Source organism: Bubalus kerabau, chromosome 9, assembly GCF_029407905.1.
Source record: "Bubalus kerabau isolate K-KA32 ecotype Philippines breed swamp buffalo chromosome 9, PCC_UOA_SB_1v2, whole genome shotgun sequence".
In the NCBI taxonomy this organism is placed as follows: Eukaryota; Metazoa; Chordata; class Mammalia; order Artiodactyla; family Bovidae; genus Bubalus; species Bubalus kerabau.
In genome coordinates, this window is record NC_073632.1 from 8,237,274 (window position 1) to 8,260,895 (window position 23,622).

The 23,622-nt window shown below is 40.2% G+C and overlaps 1 pseudogene; it reads right to left on the reverse strand.

Moving 5' to 3' along the window:
• Positions 1–2,143: 2,143 nt before the first annotated feature.
• LOC129619536 (calsequestrin-1-like) overlaps positions 2,144–23,622 on the reverse strand; it is a 28,242-nt pseudogene continuing 6,763 nt past the window's right edge.

Genomic DNA, 23,622 nt, shown 5'->3' on the forward strand with positions numbered 1-23,622 from the left:
CCTGCTGGCTGAAACTCAGGGCAGAAAGCCTCCATCAGCCAACCCTGCCACAATCCCTAGATCATTCAGAAGAAACTGCAGGTCCTTTCTGCAGCGGGGCTGCAGCCATGGTCAAGGTGAACCCGGGCTGGTCCCATGCCAACTGCAGCCTCCTCACCACATGTCAGCAGAGCCTGCTCAGCCTGTGGGACCACCTGTCCATGCTGCTGAACCTGCTGCCCTCCATGTGAGACCTGCAGCAGCCAGGCCTGGGCCTGTCCCACCATCTCTGTGAGCTACTACAGAGCTGCAAGGGCCCACACCTTCCCCAGTTCCTGCACCTCCTGGAGGACATTGCCCTGGGCCAGCACTCACTGCAGTGGGCTTCCCAGGAGAGGGTGGGCCCAGCTCCACTCAACTTCCAGGATGAAGCTGCTGTGTGCATCTGTTTCCTCAGAAACTTTGGCCACTTTGCCATGACTCTCCCTGGACAGTTCTGAGGTACAACTCTCATTCAGGGGTCTTTGTGAGCACTGGGTTTGAAGGACCAGACAACTCATCTTAGCAGTTTCCAGAGAAAACTTCCAGGATTAGATCTTTCAAAGACATAGTGCAACTGTGGCTTTAACATGAGGTGGTGCTGCTGGAGAAGACTCTCAAGCACATCCAGATTCAGTCAGCTTTGACCCCTTACGTGTTCCCTGACCCCCAGGCTCTCTGTGAGCACCTGCCAGTCATCTGGCAGCTTGCCACTGGTGGTCAGCTCCTCCTCATTGTACCCAACATTGTGGTGGACATATTGTATAGCCTGAGAAGGGAGGACAAGCAGGCTTCAGCAGACATAACCTTCCTAGAGGGGGAGCTGAAGAGATGCAACAAGTACCTTCTCTGCCAGGTTTTTGTGTCTGTGATGTTGGTGAAACCCAGGATGACCAGGCCACACTCTGATGCCTGGGACCTCTGTAACATTCTGGACTTCTGCAGAGGTCTGCTGCACTCATCCTGGCCTGGGACCCCCGACCACAATAGCATGATCACCATCCTCATGGGCATCTGTTTAGACAACCCTAGGAATTTCTCATACCACCTGCAGCTGGCCTTGGGGACGGCAACTGAAGCTTGTGTGGAAGTCAAGGACATCCTGCACTTCTACAGGAAGTGGAAGATGGTCAGCTGACATGGTCACATCTCCTTACTTTCTCCCTCAGCACTTACACATCAAACTCAGTCTGTTCACCTCTCTTGTTCACACCTAATGTTAAAGGTGGCCATTATGCAAACTCATATCTGTATCTACATACCTATGGGTAGAGTCTCAATGTACCATCTCCCAGTGGCCTTCACGTTTTCTTCTTTGTCATTTTGGCTTGATATCACATTCTCTGTCTGAAAAATATCTCTAGATTAAACTAACTCATTATTTTGTGTTTTTATGGTAAAGCAGCAACTTAAGAAGGTGTTTCTGAGTCCCCACTCAGATGGTGGAACTGTAATTTGCTTTGTGGGTTTTTTTGTTTTGTTTTTTGCTTTGCTCTGTTTTGTGACATGAAAGTTTTTAATGATTGAAATATCATTAATGTGATGGATCATGTCTATTATGTAAGGTAGGCTTTGCCATCTATGAAATCTCAATAAGTGAAAAGTTAAAAATTTTTTTAAAAGAAAATAAATTGGTAGAAGAAATTCAGAGTATTAAATATTTTTTTAATGTTGCCCCAGATCCTTTACTGAGGTCTCTCATTTGACCCAAATACATTAACAAGAGATTGCTAAAGTTCAGCCCCAAACACAGTACTCTCTCATCCCTCTGGCCAGAGATAGGACAATCAGAAGGATAGAGGACTTGAGAAAGTAAGAAAGAGTTGCTGAGATGGAGGGAACAGAAGAGATAGGGATGCATAGATATGGCAAGAGGGGAATCACAAGAAAGCATATAGGGAGTGATGGAAGAAACAAATAATTGATACAGGGACGTAGTGGGACAGGAAACAGAAGTCAGAGAAGATAGCTGAGCTGTTGTGTCGGGAAATCTCAGCACCTAGCATATAGACCCCAACAAGCCCCATGGCAGAGGACGACCTAGTTAGTGTCCCTGGAGGAGCTCAGGGAAGGAGAGGGGAGCAGGAGGAGAGTGGGTGGGGCCGGGAGATGGCTGCCATGGCAATTAGTCGTTGCCGTCGTCATCGTTGTCGTTGTCGTCGTCATCGTCATCATCCTCTGTGTTGATCTCACCCTCCAGCACATCCTCCAGCCATTCCTCCAGCTTCTTGGCAGAGGGCAGGTCCTCCTCATCATCCATTTCCATCCATATGCTGTCCGCATCAGTAACACTGATAACTCCTATTTATGGGGCTGACAAGCCAGTGTTAAATGTCTTCTCCCAGTATGGAACCAGCAGGGGGAAGTCATCAGGGTCAATCCAGATGATGCTTAGGTCAGGATTGTCCATGTTATCTTGGGCCACGGCCTTGAGTGTCTCTAAGAACTCATAGCCATCAGTATCAGCTTCCTCTGCAAAGGCCACAATATGGATTCCATCCACATCTTCCTCCCAAGTCTCGTACATACTCTCAGGCTTCAGCTTCCTCAGGGTTGATCTTTTGTGTGCCTCCACGAAGTTGATGATCTCCTCTTCACTGTTGGGCTTATCTGGGATGGTCACAGGCTCTTCCATGAAGGCCTCGTAGAAATCAATTTCATTCAGCTTTAGGGTCAGCTTCTTTGCCACCTTGCTGTCGAAGGTGGTGAAGAAGGGGATGTAGGGATGGAACTCCTCCGCCGCATCCTTGTAGGTTTTGTAATGCTCTGAGTCCTTGTTCTTGAAGTAGCCAATGAGTTTGTTATCATCTTCAATATTCTCAAATGCCTGCAGCTTTTGTTCACACTCAATCAATTCCACAGGGTCCTCTAGGATATCAAGCAGAGACTCCACCAGGGTGTCAGCAGAAAACTCGTCATCATACTCAATGACTTCATCCGCCTTGAAAACATAAATGCTGTCCTCTTCAGTCAGTCCTCCACTGCCTCTTAGCCCCTACATATCTGAGGTCCAACCCCCTGGATTTAGCCTAGTTGGTTAGTCTGGCCCCAGGGGCTCTCCAGAGAGAAAGAGGTCAGAGGCGGGTGCTAGGGGAGGACAAAGGGGCATACAGACTTTAGCAAGATATCTCCCTTTCTCTATCTTCCATAACTAAGGACAGATATTCCTTTTACCACCTCTGAGAACTCTGGCTGCTAATTCCTAGCCTGGGACCTTTAACCTCCAGAGTATTAAATCTTGACAAAACTTTGAACATGTAATTATTTTTATCTTTATGTTCATAACAAAACTTTTTTCAAAAAATCACTTGAAAAATGAATATTCTTTTTCAATTTTGAATTGAAAGAAGATAGCAAATAAGTGGAGCATATATCAGAGTGGGTAAAATTATATTTAATATTTTTCTAAGTAATATTGATACACTACCAGATAAAAATGCACATCTTTGAATCATTTTTCAAATATAACAAACAAGAATTAAAATAGATTGTAAAATCAATTAATAGACTACTTTAACCTAAATGAATACTCTTTTTCTAGGAAATTAATTTTTCAGGTGGTGTATTCACTAATTACATTATGTTCCCCTGGTGGCTCCGTGGTAAAAAATTTACCTGCCAATGCAGGAGGTGTAGGTTAGATCCCTGGTTCAGGAAGATCCTCTGGAGGAGGAAATGGCAACCTGCTTCAATATTCTAGCCTGGAAAATCCCAGGGAGAGAAGGGCCTGGCAGGCTACAGTCCATGGGTCACAAAGAATCAGACGATTTAGCAATTGAGTATGCAAATATGTAAGAGGTATATTTCCCCTATTAATACAATTTAAGGTTCTTCTATGTCTAAATATCCAGGAATAAGAATTCTTTTTAGATCAAAAACTAAATAAAGTCTATGTTTTACTTTAAAAAAAAATAAGAAAATGCTATCAGTCCTACAGTTCCTTTTGTTATCAGATTTGCCACTGGCATTTACTTCAGTGAAAAACTACGAACTGACACTTTATTGAATGTACTCTGCTACATAAGAAAAGAAAATACTTCAACACACATACAGAAGATTCCATCAAATGTAAAATATTTAGTTTGAAGCCTTTAAACAGCTACCTGGGGACACCCATTCAGTGAGCCTGAAGTGTCTGCATCCATCTGACTTCCAGGTAGACTATAATCATACCTCCTTCCCAACGGCTTTCACTGGTAGCCTGTGCAAGGTTCAGTGTGGGTGAGGGATTGCAGAAAAGTTAAGAAGGTGGGGCTGTTTCTAAATAATAACACATGATTCTTACCTCTGGAAGTGAATGGACTGTTTCCTAGGTTGCTGGTGGATGTTAAGATGAGGTGGACAATGTTATCTGTCAAGCTGAACAAGCAGGGAAACAAAACCCTTTCTCCAAAGTCATTGGGCCTAACATTTAACCACACCCCAATCAGAGTGAGAAGCTGTCACATGATGGAGAGGACCCCACCCTCTGATAGGAACGTGCTAAAAGAGTGGCTCTGGCTGGGAGCTAAGAGTCTGCAAAGACCCCAGGCCTGCTGGAGCTACTTCAGGGCTGGTTCTGCTGGCAGTTCTTGTCTAAGCTGGGAAGCGTGAGGTCTTTTCCTTAAAATGCATCATAAATAATCAAGAACTTCCTCAGCATGCACAGGGATGCCTTCCTGACTGTGATAGTTATGTTCCTAATGAGCTGCCGTGAATCTGAATTTCTGCAAGTGTCACGTGCAAGTGTAAACTCATAATTCAGTTCAGTCGTTCAGTCGCATGCCAGGCCTCCCTGTCCATCACCAACTCCCAGAGTCCACCCAAACCCACGTCCATTGACTCCGTGATGCCATCCAACCATCTCATTCTCTGTTGTCCCCTTCTTCTCCTGCCCTCAATCTTTCCCAGCATCAGGGTCTTTTCCAATGAGTCAACTCTTCACATGAGGTGGCCAAAGTATTGGAGTTTCAGCTTCAACATCAGTCCTTCCAATGAACACCCAGGACTGATCTCCTTTAGGATGGACTGGTTGGATCTCCTTGCAGTCCAAGGGACTCTCAAGAATCTTATCCAACACCACAGTTCAAAAGCATCAATTCTTCGGCGTTCAGCTTTCTTCACAGTCCAAATCTCACATCCATACATGACCACTGGAAAAACCATAGCCCTTACTAGATGGACCTTTGTTGACAAAGTAACATCTCTGCTTTTTAATATGCTGTCTAGGTTGGTCATAGCTTTTCTTCCAAGGAGTAGACATCTTTTAATTTCATGGCTGCAGTAACAATTTGCAGTGATTTTGGAACCCAAGAAAATATAGTCTCTCACTGTTTTCATTATTTCCCCATTTATTTGCCATGAAATGATGGGAACAGATGCCATGATCTTAGTTTTCTGAATGTTGAGCTTTAAGTCTACTTTCTCACTCTCCTCTTTCACTTTCATCAAGAGGCTCTTTAGTTCTTCTTGACTTTCTGCCATAAGAGTGGTGTCATCTGCATATCTGAGGTTATTGATTCCAGCTTGTGCTTCCTCCAGCCCAGCGTTTCTCATGATGTACTCTGTATATAAGTTAAATAAGCAGGGTGACAATATACAGCCTTGACATACTCCTTTACCTCATAATAGATTCATGCATTTTATTGCCATTCTAGTTCAACTGCAAATTAGTGTCTAAAAATTTATTATCATTTTACTCTTTTTCCTCCTTCTGCCTCACCTTTTCTCCCATAACCAAATATGTTTAAACTTCCTAAAATATGTATTTAGTAAATGTGGGCATGTGCATAACTTCCCCAAAGGAGGAGACACCTACTACTGCATTGAGTATAGAGGTTAGTGAATTCAAAGTGATCTCTTTAAATGTGTTGCCAGTCATCCCCTCCATCCAAGCAGCTGTTATATGAGCTTATGCTACATTTAATGTATTAGCCTAAGACAAGTTAATTGTATAGTTTCCACAAAATAGAACATGTTGTTCATAGTAACTACATGATACTTCCTTTGAATACAACAGTAATTATACAATGACTTTGGATCTTTCAACAATAGTGTGAGTAATTGGCATTTAGTATTTTAAGCTGTGTGAGAGGCCAGCATCCAGGCAGACAATGTTTGTACATAAAAGGACATCTTAGCATCTGCATTTTGTTCCCACAGATTTTGCTTCTTTTTTAATTCTCATGGGTTTGCACACAGACCCCTGGGGTAGGAGAGCTGCTGACCCAGCAGTCTTAATATTTAAGGCCACCACACAGAGGCAGCAAAACTTTTTGGCACAGAACAGCATGTACTGCTAGAAGACAATATCAGTGGTTTCCCAGTAAATATACATCTATGAAATGTTCCATAAACACACAGGTGTAATGGCTTGAATTTTGTGTTTAAATACAACTTTAAAATCGTACTTAATGCTGCGTACTTATGAGAAATTATTACACTTTTAAAGATGTTGGAAGACATGTGCCCTTCTGGATTCCAACTCATAAAAACAAGAGAGAAAAGTCATGTTTGCCTGAAATGCTGATTTGGCTTTGAAGATCTCATTTTATAGAATATTCCACTCTGGATTATATTTACAGCAGTGAACCCCTTGGTGCTTTTAATTAGCATTCCTCCATTGCCTAGTTAATAGTTTCCTCTTTTGTCCCCCAAACCTTTCTTCAGCCCCTCCAGTTTTGATAAGAAAATATACCAAGTATACATTTATTTTTACCTGAATATCCTGTTTTGATTATTTGCTTCAACAGAAATCACCTTAGGAGAGTGAAGTCACAAAGACTCCTGGTGAATTTAAAATGAAAAGTATTTTCATTATAAAACTAAAGGGAAGTAAATAAAATGAAAAAATATAGAAGCCAAATATTTCACTAAGCACTGATTTCATACCTAAGTTTAATAAAATGAAATCAACAGTCTGACAGGTTATAGACTGGCTCCATCCCCCACCCCAACTCTTCTGGTTAGATGAGTGAAAAGTTCTTTAGATTTCAGTTCTGGTGTTTTGGAGTTGGCACCTCCATAAAACTCTCCAGGTTTCCAGTTTAATAACTTAGTTTCCAGCATTTGGTCCAGGTGTGGAAACATTCAGGCCATACTTGGGGCCCTCAGGGAGGCAGGGGATGTCAGGCTGCCCTAGCCTGGAGGAGGGGACACCTGCTCTGACCTGGCCTGGGCAATAACAAAGGCCCTCAGGCACACTTCTTGCCCTCTGTTTCATGTGAAGCAAAATCAGGAACCACGGGCCTGACTTGCTTCAGCCCAGGGAGAATCACTCCTTCTGATTCAGGTATCAGTTCTGTGATGACTTGTTTTCAGGTGGCTCCTGGGAATAATTTCTAGAAACTATAAACTTTGGTTTTAAAAAACTAAAATTGCTTCCAGAGGCAGGGATCGAATTATATCTCTTGCACTGACAGGTGGCTGAGCCACCAGGGAAGCCTATATACATGTATCTGTTGTTGCTGTTATTGTTGTTGTTTAGTCACTAAGTCATGTCTGCTCTTTACAACCCCATGAACTGAAGCATGTCAGTCTTCCCTGTCCTTCACTATCTACCCGAGTTTGTTCAAACTCATGTCCATAGACTCAGTGATGTTATCTAACCATCTAACCCTCTGTCGTCCCCTTTACTTCTTGCCCTTAGTCTTTCTCCTCATCAGGGTTCTTTTCCAATCAGGTGGCCAAAGTATTGGAACTTCAGCTCCAGCATCAGCTCTTCTAGTGAATAATCAGGGTTGATTTCCTTTAGGATTGACTGGTGTGCTCTCCTTTGCAGTCCAAGGGGTTGTTAAGAGGCTTCTCCAGCACAATTCCAAAGCATCAATTCTTCAACACTCAGTTTTATCTATGCTGCAAATCTCGCATCCATGCATGACAGGAAAACCATATTTCACTATATGCATTTTTGTCAAAAAGTGATGTCGGGGGCAGTCCTAAGATGGCAGAGGAATAGGACAGGGAGACCACTTTCTCCCCCACAAATTAATCGAAAGAATATTTGAATGCTGAGCAAATTCCACAAAACAACTTCTGAATGCTGGCAGAGGACATCAGGCACCCAGAAAGGCAGCCCATTGTCTTCGAAAGGAGGTAGAAAAAAATATAAAGGATAAAAAGAGAGACAAAAGAGGTAAGGACAGAGATCTGTCCCAGGAAGGAAGTCTTAAAAATAAAAGAGAAGTTTCCAAACACCAGGAAATACTCTCACCGGTGGGTCTGTGGCGAGTCTTGGACCCTCAGAGGGCAACATAACCAGGAGGAAAAATAAATAAATAATTAAACCCCACAGATTATGTGCCTAAGAGTAACTCCCAGCAGAGAAGCAGGGCAGACGCTTGCATCCGCCACTAGAAAGCAGGGTCTGGACAGGGAGGCTCAGGCTGCATTGCTTAGGGTAAGGACTGGGCCTGAATGCCCCGAGGGCAATATGAGGTAACTAATTTGAGATACCAACCCAGACTGTAGGATAGCTATCCCACGAAAAGCCCTAACCTAAGACACCACCAGGCCCGCTCACAGAACAAGAACTGAGCAGAGATAGCTGGCTGCAGACCGGCCCATCCCCAACCGGAGACAGGCAGGCAAGGACAGCCAGAACTGGAAGGGGGCAACTGCGGCCAGAGAGAGGCATCCTCTACCAAACTGCAAGCAGGCTTCATTGCTAACCAAGACTTCTTGGGATTCTGGATGGTCAACATCCGCAGGGAGGACCACAGCCAGAGATCACCACCCCCCCTCCCCACAGAAGAGACACATGGCACACCTGAGAAGGTGTACCTGTTGTACACCCAGAAAACCGAGCAGCTGGGATGGGGGAGGCGATAAGATGCAGCCCCCAACTGGGGGCGACTACGATTGCCAAGCACCTGGTCACCTGAGCTGCTCAGATATGGGAAGAGCACAAAACGCAGGGCCAACCAAGTCTGCGCCTTTGTGGAGTAACCAAGAACCTGAACCTAAGCGGCTTACAGGCCCACTTCAGACAGTTCCCGGCAGAGCAACCTAGAGCCTGAGCAGTGTAGACTGGGAAAGCACACACGCCATGAGCGGGGACAAACCCAGTGTGGACGATGACACTGCGAACACGCCCCACACACGCCAGTGATATTTGTTTGCAGTGTTCCTCACTTCCCACAGCACAATTGAACAAGTAAGCCTAAAAAAGTGACCATCACCGCCTCCTTGTGCCAGGGCGGAAATCAGACACTGAAGAGACCAGCAAACAGAAGAAGCTAAAATAAACAGAGGGAACCACTTTGGAAGTGACAGGTACAATAGATTAAAACCCTGCAGTTAGCACTGACTACATAGGAAGGAGCCTATAGATCTTGAGAAATACAAGCCAGACCAAGGAACTATCCAAAAATGAACTGACTCCACACTGTCCATAACAGCTCCACAGAAAGTCCTAGATATATTTTTATTATCATTTTTTTAAATTTTTAAGTCCTCTATTACTCCTTTAATTTTCTTTTTTATAACCTACTATTACTTTGCAAAAAAAAAAAAAAAACAACCCTAGTTTTAAAGCAAACTTCATATATATATATATATATATATATATATATATATATATATAATTTTTGTGACTTTGTTTTTTTCTTCAATATTGTATTTTTGAGAATCTAACCTCTACTCTAGATTTTTAATCTTTGCTTTTTCGTATTTGTTATCCATTTTGTAACTTTAAGAACCCAATCTTAAGTATCCATTTTTACTTGGGAGCAAGATTACTGGTTTGATTGCTCTCTCCCCCTTTGCACTCTCCTTTTTCTCCACCAGGTGGCCTCTATCTCCTCCCTCCCCCTTCTCTTCTCTACCCAACTCTGTGAATCTCTTTGTGTGTTTCGGGCTGTGGAGAACACTTAGGGAACTGATTACTGGCTGGATCTGTCTCTCTCCTTTTGATTCCACATTTATCCTCCTGGTAACATCTGTCTCCTTCCACCCTCTTCTCTTCTCTGTGTAACTCTGTGAACATCTCTGAAGCATCCAGACTGTGGAGAGCACACAGGGAAGTGACTACTGGCTAGCTTGCTCTCTCCCCTTTTGATTCCACCTCATCTCATTCGGGTCACCTTTATCTCCCTCCTCCCTCTTCTCTTCTCCATGTAACTCTGTGTACATCTCTGGGTGTCCCTCACTGTGGAGAAACTTTTCATCATTAACGTACATGTTCTATCATGAGTGCTGTATAGATTGAGAAGTCTTGAGGCTACTGTAAGAATAAGACTGAAAACCAGAGACAGGAAGCTTAAGTCCAAGTCCTGAGAACACCAGAGAACTCCTGAATCCAGGGAACATTAATCAACAGGAGCTCATCAAATGCCTCCATACCTACACTGAAACCAAGTACTACCCGAAAGCCAACAAGTTCTAGAGCAAGACATACAATGCAAGTTCTCCAGCTACACAGGAACATAGCCCTGAGCTTCAATATACGGGCTGCCCAAAGTCACACCAAACCCATTGATATCTCAAAACTCATTACTGGACACTTCATTGCACTCCAGAGAGAAGAAATCCAGCTCCACCCACCAGAACACGGACACAAGCTTCCCTAACCAGGAAACCTTGACAAGCCACCTGTACAACCCCACCACAGTGAGGAACCTCCACAATAAAGAGGAACCACAAACTGCCAGAATACGGAAAGGCAACCCCAAACACAGCAATATAAACAAGATGAAAAGGCAGAGAAATGCCCAGAAGGTAAAAGAACAGGATAAATGCCCACCAAACCAAACAAAAGAGGAAGAGATAGGGAATCTACCTGATAAAGAATTCCAAATAATGATAGTGAGAATGATCCAAAATCTTTAAAACAAAATGGAGTTACAGATAAACAGCCTGGAGACTAGGATTAAGAAGATGCAAGAAATGTTTAACAAGGACCAAGAAGAAATTAAAAAAGAGTCAATATATAATGAATAATGCAATAAATGAGATCGAAAGCACTCTGGAGGGAACCAACAGTAGAATAACGGAGGCAGAAGATAGGATAAGTGAGGTAGAAGATAGAATGGTAGAAATAAATGAAACAGAGAGGAAAAAAAATAATTAAATGAGGACAACCTCAGAGACCTCTGGGACAATGCAAAATGTCCCAACATTTAAATTGTAGGAGTCCCATAAGAAGAAGACAAAAAGAAAGACCAAGAGAAAATACTTGAGGAGATAATAGTTGAAAACTTCCCTAAAATGGGGAAGGAAATAATCACCCAAGCCCAAGAAACCCAGAGAGTCCCAAACAGGATAAACCCAAGGCAAAACACCCCAAGACACATATTAATTAAATTTACAAAGGACAACTATTAAAAGCAACAAGGGAAAAACAACAAATAACACACAAGGAGATTCCCATAAGGATAACAGAGGATCTTTCAATAGAAACTTTTCAGTCCAGAAGGGAATGGCAGGACATACATAAAGTGATGAAAGAAAATAACCTACAGCCCAGATTATTGTACCCAGCAAGGATCTCATTCAAATATGAAGGAGAAATCAAAAGCTTTACAGACAAAAAAAAAAAAAGCTGAGAGAATTCAGCACCACCAAACCAGCTCTCCAACAAATGCTAAAGGATCTTCTCTAGACAGGAAATACAAACATGGTGTATAAACTCGAACCCAAAACAACAAAGTAAATGGCAATGGGATCATACTTATCAATAATTACCTTAAATGTAAACGGGTTGAATGCCCCAAGCAAAAGACAAAGACTGGCTGAATGGATACTAAAACAAGACCCCTGTATATGTTGTCTTCAAGAGACCCACTATACAGATTGAAAGTGAAGGTCTGAATAAAGATATTCCACGCTAATAGAGACCAAAAGAAAGCAGGAGTAGCAATACTCATATCAGATAAAATAGACTTTAAAACAAAGGCTGTGAAAAGAGACAAAGAAGGACGACTACATAATGATCAAAAGATCACTCCAAGAAGATATAACAATTATAAATATATATGCACTCAACATAGGAGCACCACAATATGTAAGACAAATGCTAACAAGTATGAAAGGGGAAATTAACAATGACACAATAATAGTGGGAGACTTTAATACCCCACTCACACCTATGGATAGATCAACTAAACAGAAAATTAACAGGGAAACACAAACTTTAAATGATTCAACAGACCAGTTAGACCTATTTGATATCTATAGGACATTTCACCCCAAAACAATGAATTTCATCTTTTTCTCAAGTTCACATGGAACTTTTTCCAGGATAGATCACATCCTGGACCATAAATCTAGCCTTGGTAAATTCAAAAAAATAGAAATCATTCCAAGCATCTTTTCTGACCACAATGCAGTAAGATTAGATCTCAATTACAGGAGAAAAACTATTTAAAATTCCAACATATGGAGGCTGAACAACATGCTGCTGAATAACCAACAAATCACAGAAGAAATAAAAATATGCATAGAAACGAATGAAAATGAAAACACATCAACCCAAAACCTATGGGATGCTGTAAAAGCAGTGCTAAGGGGAAGGTTCATAGCAATATAGGCTTACCTCAAGAAACAAGAAAAAAGTCAAATAAATAACCTAAATACATAAATAAATAAATACACCTAAAGCAACTAGAAAAGGAAGAAATGAAGAACCCCAGGGTTAGTAGAAGGAAAGAAATCTTAAAAATTAGGGCAGAAATAAATGCAAAAGAAATAAAAGAGACCATAGCAAAAATCCACAAAGCCAAAAGCTGGTACTTTGAAAGGATAAATAAAATTGACAAACCGTTAGCCAGACTCATCAAGAAACAAAGGGAGAAAAATCAAATCTACAAAATTAGAAATGAAAATGGAGAGATCAAAACGGACAACACAGAAATACAAAGTATCATAAGAGACTACTATCAGCAACTATATGCCAATAAAATGGAAACTTGGAAGAAATGGACAAATTTTTAGAAAAGTACAACTTTCCAAAACTGAGCCAGGAAGAAATAGAAAATCATAACAGACCCATCACAAGCACATAAATTGAAACTGTAATCAGAAATCTTCCAGCAAACAAAAGCCCAGGACTAGATGGCTTCAGAGTTGAATTCTATCAAAAATTTAGAGAAGAGCTAACATCTACCATACTCAAACCCTTCCATAAAATTGGAGAGGAAGGTAAACTTCCAAACTCATTCTATGAGGCCACCATCACCCTAATACCAAAACCAGACAAAGATGCCACAAAAAACAAGAAAACTATAGCCAATATCACTGAGGAACATAGATGCAAAAATCCTTAACAAAATTCTAGCAATCGGAATCCAACAACATATTAAAAATATCATACATCATGACCAAGTGGGCGTTATCCCAGGGATGCAAGGATTCTTCAATATATGAAAATCAATCAATGTAATACACCACATTAACAAATTGACAAAATTCAACATCCATTTATGATAAAAAAAAAAAACCCTCCAGAAAGCAGAAATAGAAGGAAAATACATCAACATAATGAAAGCTATATATGACGAACCCACAGCAAACATTATCCTCAATGGTGAAAAATTGAAAGCATTTCCCCTAAAGTCAGGAACAAGACAAGGGTGCCCACTCTCACCACTACTATTCAATATAGTTTCGGAAATTTTGGCCACAGCAATCAGAGCAGAAAAAGAAATAAAAGGAATCCAAATTGGAAAAGAAGAAGTAAAACTCTCACTGTTTGCAGATGACATAATCCTCTACATAGAAAACCCTAAAGACTCCACCAGCAAATTATTAGAGCTAATCAATGAATATAGTAAAGTTGCAGGATATAAAATCAACACACAGAAATTCCTTGCATTCCTATACACTAACAATGAGAAGACAAAAGAGAAATGAAGGAAACAATTTCATTCACCATTTCAATGAAAATAATAAAATATTTAGGAATATACCTACCTAAAGAAGCAAAAGACCTATATGAAACTGGTGAAACAAAGCAAAGAAAACACAAATTGATGGAGAAATATACCGTTTTCATGGATCAGAAGAATCAATATAGTGAAAATGATTATCCTACACAAAGCAATTTATAGATTCGATGCAATCCGTATCAAGCTACCAACAGTATTTTTCACAGAGCTAGAACAAATAATTTAACAATCTGTATGGAAATACAAAACACCTTGAATAGTCAAAGCAATCTCGAGAAAGAAGAATGGAACTGGAGGAATCAACCTGCCTGACTTCAGGCTCTACTCCAAAGCCACAGTCATCAAGACAGTATTGTACTTGCACAAAGACATAAATATAGATCAATGGAACAAAATAGAAAGCCCAGAACTAAATCCACGCACCTATGGACACCTTATCTTTGACAAAGGAGGCAAGTATATACAATGGAGAAAAGACAATCTCTTTAACAAGTGGTGCTGGGAAAACTGGTCAACCGCTTGTAAAAGAATGAAACTAGAACACTTTCTAACAGCATACACAAAAATAAACTAAAAATGGACTAAAGATCTAAACGTAAGACCAAAAACTATAAAACTCCTACAGGAGAACATAGGCAAAACACTCTCCGACATACATCACAGCAGGATCCTCTATGACCCACCTCCCAGAATATTGGAAATAAAAGCAAAAATAAACAAATGGAACCTATTTAAACTTAAAAGCTTCTGCACAACAAAAGAAACTATGCTGCTGCTAAGTCTCTTCAGTCGTGTCCGACTCTGTGCGACCCCAGAGGTGGCAGCCCACCAGGCTCCCCTGTCCCTGGGATTCTCCAAGCAAGAACACTGGAGTGGGTTGCCATTTCCTTCTCCAATGCATGAAAGTGAAAGGTGAAAGTGAAGTTGCTCAGTCCTGACTCTTTGCGACCCCATGGACTGCAGCCCACCAGGCTCCTCCATCCATAGGATTTTCCAGGCAAGAGTACTGGAGTGGGGTGCCATTGCCTTCTCCGAAAAGTAACTATAAGCAAGGTGAAAAGACAGCCTTCAGAATGGGAGAAAATAATAGCAAATGAAGCAACTGACAAAGAATTAATCTTAAAAATATACAAGCAACTCCTGCAGCTCGATTCCAGAAACATAAACGACCCAATCAAAAAATGGGCCAAAGAACTAAACAGACGTTTCTCCAAAGAAGACATACAGATGGCTAACAAACACATGAAAACATGCTCAACATCACCCATTATCAGAGAAATGTACATCAAAACCACAATGAGGTACCATCTCACGCTGGTAAGAATGGCTGCTATCCAAAAGTCTACAAGCAATAAATGCTGGAGAGGGTGTGGAGAAAAGGGAGCCCTCTTACACTGTTCGTGAGAATGCAAACTAGTACAGCCACTATGGAGAACAGTGTGAAGATTCCTTAAAAAACTGGAAATAGAACAGCCATATGACCCACCAACACTGAGGAAACCAGAACTGAAAGAGACACGTGTACCCCAATGTTCATCGCAGCACTGTTTATAATAGCCAGGACATGGAAACAACCTAGATGTCTATCAGCAGACAAATGGATAAGAAAGCTGTGGTACATATACACAATGGAATATTACTCAGCCATTAAAAATAATACATTTAGATCAGTTCTAATGAGGTGGATGAAACTGGAGCCTATTATACAAAGTGAAGTAAACCATAAAGAAAAAACAGTAGTACAGTATACTAATGCATATATATGGAATTTAGAAAGGTGTTAATGATAATTCTGTATGCAAGACAGCAAGAGAGACACAGATGTATAGAACAGTCTTTTGGACTCTGTCAGAGAGGGCAAGGGTGGGATGATTTGGGAGAATGGCATTGAAACATGTATAATATCATACGTGAAATGAATTGCCAGTCCAGGTTCAATGCATGATACAGGATGCTCGGGACTAATGCACTGGGATGACCCAAAGGGATGGTATGGGGATGGAGGTGGGAGGGGGGTTCAGATTGGGGAACACATGTACACCCGTAGCAGATTCATGTCAATGTATGGCAAAACCACTACAATATTGTGAAGTAATTAATTAGCCTCCAATTAAAATAAATAAATTTATATTAAAAATAAATAAATAAATGTGATGTCATTGATTTTTAATATGCTTTCTAGGTTTGTCATAGCTTTTCTTTCAAGGAGCAAGCATCCTTTAATTTCATAGCTGCAGTCACCTCCACAGTGATTTTTGATCTCAAAGAGAAAAAAAATTCTGTCACTCTTTCCAGACTTTCCCTTCAATTTGCCATGAAGTGATGGGACTCTATGCCATGATCTTACTTTTTTGAATCCTGAGTTTTTAAGCCGGCTTTTTACTCTCTTCTTTCACCCTCATCAAGAAGCTCTTTAGTTCCTCTTTGCTATCTGCCATTAGAGTGGTCTCATCTGCATATCTGAGGTTTTTTATATTTCTCCTGGCAATCCTGATTCCAGCTTGAGCTTCATCCAGGCAAGCATTTCACATGATGTACTCTGCATATAAGTTAAATAAGCACGGTGACAATATACAGCCTTGACATACTCCTTTTCCAATTTTGAACCATGTCCAATTGAGCACAATTCTAACTGTTGCTTCTTGACCTGCATATAGGTTTCACAGGAGACAGGTAAAGTAGTCTGGTATTCCTATCTCTTTAAGAATTTTCCATAGTTTGTTGTGATCCATACAGTCAAAGGCTTTCACACAGTTTATGAAGCAGAAATAGATGTTTGTCTGGAATTCCTTTGCTTTCTCTATAAGCCAATGAATGTTGGCAATTTGATCTCTGGCTACTCTGCCTTTTCTAAATTAAACTTGTACATCTCAAAGTTCTTAGTTCACAAACTGCTGAAGCCTGGCTTGAAGGATTTTGAGCATTACTTTTGAGCATTACTTTCCAGCATTACTTTCCATCATGTGAAATGAGCACAATTGTACAGTAGTTGGAACATTCTTTGTCATTGTACTTTGGTATTAAAATGAAAACTGACCTTTTCTAGTTCTGTGCCCACCACTGAGTTTTCCAAATTTGCTGATATATTGAGTCCAGCACTTTAGCAGCATCTTATTTGAGTGTTTTAAATAGCTCAGCTGGAATTACATCACCTCCACTAGGTTTGTTCATAGTGATGTTTCTTTTTTAAATTAATTAATTTGTTTTAATTGGAGGATAATTAGCAATATTTTGATGGTGTTACCCATAAATCGACCACAGGTATACATGTGTCCCTTCCATCCTGAACTCCCACCCACCTCTTTCTCCACCCTATCCCTGTCCCAGAGCACTGGCTTTGGGTCACCCTGCTTCATATATTGAACTTCCATTAGTCATCCGTTTTACATATGGTAATGTACATGTTTCAATGCTATTCTCTCAATTTATCTACCCTTATCTTCTCCCACTGAATCCAAAAGTCTGTTCTTTACATCTGTATCTCCTTTGCTGCCCTGCAGTTGGATCGTTGGTACCATGTTTCTAAATTATATATATATATATATATATATATATATATATATATATATTAATATACAGTAATTGTTTTTCTCTTTCTGACTTACTTCACTTTGTATCTTAGGCTCCAGTTTCATTAACCTCATTAGAAGTGATTCAAATGCATTCCTTTTTGTGGCTGACTATATTCCATTCTGTATATGTCCCACAACTTCCTTATCTATTCATCTGTCAATGGACATCTAGGTTGCTTTCATGTCCTACTTATTGTAAATAGTGCTGCAATGAACATTAGGCTACATGTGTCTCTTTTATTCTATTTTCCTCTGGGTGTATGCCCATCTGTGCAATTTCTGGGTTGTATGGCAGTACTATTCCCAGTTTTTTAAGGAACCTCTATACTGTTCTCCATAATGGCTGTACCAGTTTGCATTCCTACCAACACCGCAAAAGTGTTCCCTTTTCTCCACACCTTCTCCAGCATTTATTACTTGTAGACTTTTTGATGATGGCCAGTCTGACCGGTGTGAAATGATACCTCACTGGGTTTGATTTGCATTTCTCTAATAATGAGTAATTGCAGCCATGAAATTAAAAGATGCTTACTCCTTGCAAGGAAAGTTATGACCAACCTAGACAGCATATTGGAAAGCAGAGACCTTTCCAAGAAAGGTCCATCTAGTCAAGGCTATAGTTTTTCCAATGGTCATGTATGAATGTGAGAGTTTGACTATAAAGAAAGCTGAGCACCAAAAAATTGATGCCTTTGAACTGCGGTGTTGGAGAAGACTCTTGAGAGTCCCTTGGACAGCAAGGACATCCAACCAGTCCATCCTAAAGGAAATCAGCCCTGAATATTCATTGGAAGAACTGATGCTGAAGCTGAAACTGCAATATTTTGGCCACCTGATGTGAAGAACTGACTCATTTAAAAAGACCCTGATGCTGGGAAAGATTGAGGGAAGGAAGAGAAGGGGACAACAGAGGATGAGATGGTTGGATGGTATCACCTACTCAATGGACATGGGTTTGGGTGAACTCTGGGAGTTGGTGACGGACAGGGAGGCCTGGTGTGCTGGGATTCATGGGGTTGCAAAGAGTTGGACACGTCTGAGTGACTGAACTGAATAATGAGTGATGTTGAGAATCTTTTCATGTGTTTGTTAGCGAACTGCATGTTTTCTTTGGAGAAACATCTCTCTAGGTGTTTTGTGCACGTTTGGATTGGGCTGTTCATTTTTCTCATATTGAGCTGCATGAGCTGCTTGTATCTTTTGGACATTAATTCTTTGTCAGCTCTTTCATTTGTTTTTATTTTTTCCCATTCTGAGAGCTGCCTTTTTACCTTGCTTATATTTTCCTTCATCATTCCAAAGCTTTTAAGTTTAATTAGGTTCCATTTGTTTATCTTCATTTTTATTTCCATTACTTTAGGGAGGTGGGCCATAGAGGATCTTGTAATGATTATGTCAGAGAGGGTTCTGCCTATGTTTCCTTCTAAGAGTTTTATAGTTTCTGGTCTTACAGTTAGGTCTTTAATCCATTTTGGAGTTTATTTTGTGTATGGTGTTAGAAAGTGTTCTATCTTCATTCTATTACATGTAGCTGACCAGTTTTCCTAGCACTACTTGTTGAAGAGATTATCTTTTCCCTACTGTATATTTTTGCCTCTTTTATCAAAGATAAGGTGTCCATAGGTACATGAATTTATCTCTGGGCTTTCTATTTTGTTCCATTGATCTATATTCCTGTATTTTTGTCAGTGCCATACTGTCTTGATGACTGTAGCTTTGTAGTATAGTCTGAAGTCAGGAAGGTTGATTCTCCATTCTTCTTTCTCAAAATCAGTTCAGTTCAGTCACCCAGTAATGTCCAACTCTTTGCAACCCCATGGACTGCAGCACGCCAGGCTTCCCTGTCCATCACCAAATCCTGGAACCTACTCAAACTCATGTCCATTGCATCAGTGACGCCATCAAACCATCTCATCCTCTGTCTTCCCCTTTTCCTCCCGCCTTCAATCTTTCCCAAAACTAGGGTCTTTACCAATGTGTCGGTTCTTTGCATCAGGTGGCCAAAGTATTGGGGTTTCAGCTTCAGCAGCAGCCCTTCCAATGAATATTAGGGAGTAATTTCCTTTAGTACTGATAGGTTGGACTCCTCCTTGAACTCCTCGCAGTCCAAGGGACTCTAAAGAGTCTTCTCCAACACCACAGTTCAAAAGCATCAATCCTTCAAGCGCTCAGCTTTCTTTATAGTCCAACTCTCACATCCATACCAGAGAAGGCAATGGCACCCCACTCCAGTACTCTTGCATGGAAAATCCCATGGATGAAGGAGCCTGGTAGGCTGCAGTCCATGGGGTTGCGAAGAGTCAGACATGACTGAGTGACTACACTTTCACCTTTCACTTTCATGCATTGGAGAAGGAAATGGCAACCCACTCCAGTGTTCTTGCCTGGAGAATCCCAGGGACAGCAAAGCCTGGTGGGCTGCCGTCTATGGGGCCACACAGAGTCAGACACGACTGAAGTGACTTAGCAGGAGAAGCAGCAGCACATCCATACATAACTACTGGAAAAACCATAGCTTTGACTAGACGGACCTTTGTTGGTAAAGTAATGTCTCTGCTTTTAAATATACTATCTAGGTTGGTCATAACTTTTCTTCCAAGGAGTAAGCGTCTTTTAATTTCATGGCTGCAATCACCATCTGCAGTGCTTTTGGAGCCCACAAAAATAAAGTCTCTCACTGTTTCCATTGTTTCCCCACCTATTCACCATGAACTGATGGGACCAGATACCATGATCTTAGTTTTCTGAATATTGAGCTTTAAGCCAACTTTTTCATTCTCCTCTTTCACTTTCATCAAGAGGCTTTTTAGTTCTTCTTTGCTTTCCGCCATAAGGGTGGTGTCATCTGCATATCTGAGGTTATTGATATTTCTCCCAGTAATCTTGACTCTGGCTTGTGCTTCATCTAGCCTGGCATTTCATATGATGTACTCTGCATATAAGTTAAATAAGCAGGATGACAATTTCAGCCTTGATGTACTCCTTTCCCGATTTGGAACCAGTCTGTTGTTCCATGTCCAATTATAACTGATGCTTCATGACCTGCATACAGATTTCTCAGGATGCAGGCCAGGTGGTCTGGTATTCCCATCTCTTTAAGAATTTTCCAGTTTGTTGTGATCCACATGGTCAAAGGCTTTGGCATAATCAATAAAGTAGCAGCAGATGTTTTCCTGGAACTCTCTTGCTTTTTCGATGATCCAATGGATGTTGGCAATTTGATCTCTAGTTCCTCTGCCTTTTCTAAACCCAGCTTGAACATCTGAAAGTTCATGGTTCACGTACTGTTGAAGTTTGGCTTGGAGAATTTTGAGCATTACTTTGCTAGTGAGTGAGATGAGTGCAATTGTGTGGTAGTTTGAACATTCTTTGGCATTGCCTTTCTTTGAGATTGGAATGAAAACATCTTTTCTAGTCCTGTGGCCACTGCTGAGTTTTCCAGATTTGCTGGCATATTGAATGCAGCATTTTCATAGCATCATCTTTTAAGACTTGAAATACCTCAGCTGGAATTCCATCATCTCCACTAGCTTTGTTTGCAATGATGCTTCCTAAGGCCCATTTGACTTGGCATTGCAGGATGTCTGGCTCTAGGTGACTGATCACATCATTGTGATAGCTTTGGCTATTTGGGGTCTTTTGTGTTTCCACATTAATTGTGAACATTTTTGTTATAGTTCTGTGAAAACAACTATTGGTAGTTTGAAAGTGATTGCACTGAATCTATAGATTGCTTTGGGTAGTATACTTATTTTCACCAAGTCCAAGAATATGGTAAAATTCTCTGTCTATTTGCATCATCTTTGATTTCTTTCATCAGTGTTTTATAGTTTTCTGTGTACAGGTCATTTGTTTCTTTAGGTAATTTTATTCCTAATTATTTTATTATTTTCATTGCAAAAGTGAATGCAATTGTTTCCTTAATTTGTCTCTGATTTTTCATTGTTAGTGTGTAGGAATACAAGAGATTTATGTGTACAAATTTTATCCTGCAACTTTACTATATTAATTAATTAGCTCTAGTAATTTTTTGGTGACTTCTTTAGCGCTTTCTATGTGGTGGATCATGTCATCTGCAAACAGTGAAAGCTTTACTTCTTATTTTCCAATCTGGATTCCCTTTATTTCTTTTTCTTATCTGATTGTTGTGGCTAGGACTTCAAAAGCTATGTTGAATAGTAGTGTGAGAGTGGGCACCCTTGTATTGTTCCTGATTTTAGAAGAAATGTTTTCAATTTTTTTGTCACTAAGGATAATGTTTGCTCTGGGTTTGTCATATATGACTTTTATTATGTTGAAGTATGTTTCATCTATGCCTATTTTCTGGAGAGTTTTTTTTAATAGAAATAGGTGTTGAATTTTGTCTAAGTCTTTCTCTGCATCTATTGAAATGACCATATGGTTTTTATCTTTCAATTTGTTAATATGGTGTACCTCACTGAATGATCTGCAGATACTGAAAAATCCTTGCATCCCTGGAATAAAGCCCACTTGATCATGATATATCTGCTAGAATTTTGTTGAGAATTTTTGCATCTATGTTCATCAGTGACATCGGTCTGTAGTTTGCTCTTTTTGTGGCATCTTTGTCTGGTTTGATATCAGGGTGATGGTGGCCTCATAGAATTAGTTGTGGAGTTTTCCTTCCTCTACAGTTTTCTGGAAGAGTTTTAGTAGGATAGGTGTTACCTCTTTCTAAATTTTGGTAAACTTCACCTGTGTCCTGGGGTTTTGTTTGTTGGAAGATTTTTTTATTACACTTTCAACTTCCGTGCTTGTGATTTGTCTGTTCAAATTTTCTGTTTCTTCCTGATTCAGTTTTACACGGTTATATTTTCTAAGAAATTGTCCATTTCTTTCTTTTTTTTTTTTTTTAGTTGCTTTAGGTGTAAAGTTAGGTTGTTTACTTGATGTTTCCCTTGCTTCTTGAGGTAGGTTTGTATTGCTATGAACTTTCCTCTTAGCACTGCTTTTACTGAATCCCATAGGTTTTGGGTAGTCGTGTTTTCATTATCATTTGTTTCTATGCATACTTTTATTTCCTATTTTAGTTCTTCAGTGATCTGTTGGCTATTCAGAAGCATGTTGTTTAGCCTCTATATGTTTGTGTTTTTTTTATAGTTTTTTTTTCCTGTGGTGATATCTAATCTTACAGCATTTTGATCAGAAAAGATGCTTAAAATGATTTCATTTTTTTTTTTTAATTTCCCAAGGCTGGATTTGTGACCAAGTATGTGATCTATCATAGAGAATGTTCCATGTGCACTTGAGAAAAAGGTGAAAACCATTGTCTTTCAGTGAAACACCCAGTAGATATCAATTAGGTCTAACCAGTCCAATGTATCATTATAAGTTTGTGTTTCCTTGCTAATTTTCTCTCTGGATTATCTGCCCATTAGTGTGAATGGCACCTTAAATTCCTCCACTATCATTGTGTTACTGACAATTTTCCCTTTAATAGCTATTATTTTTTGCCTTCTGTACTGAGGTGCTCCTATGTTGGGTGCACACTATTTATAATTGTTATATCTTCTTCTTGAATTGATCCCTTGATCATTATGTAGTGTCCTTTGTCTCTTATAATGGTCTTTATTTTAAAGTATATTTTATCTAAGTGTTGCTACTCCTGCTTTCTTTTCATCTACGTTTGCATGAAATATCTTTTTCCAGCCCCTCACTTTCAGTCTGTATGTGTCTCTGGGTTTGAAGTGAGTCTCATATAGTCAGCATATATAGGGGTCTTGTTTTTGTATCCGTTCAGCCAGTCTTTGTCTTTGGGTTGGAGCGTTTAACCTATTTATGTTTAAGGTAATTATTGATAAGCATGATCCCACTACCATTTACTTTATGGTTTGGGGTTCATTTTTATAAACCTTTTCTGTCTTTCCTGTCTAGAAAAATCATAGCATTTGTTGAAGAGCTGGTTTTGTGGTGCTGAATTCTGTCAATTTTTGCTTGTCTGTAAACTTTTTGATTTCTCCTTTGAACCTGAATGTTATCCTTGCTGGTTAGTGTAATTTTGGTTGTAGGTTTTCTGTTTCATCACTTTAAAAATATTCTGCCATTCCCTTCTGGCCTACAGAGTTTCTGTTGAAAGATCAGCTGTTACCCTTATGAGGATACCCTTGTATGCTATTTATTGCTTTTCCCTTGCTGATTTTAATATTTAC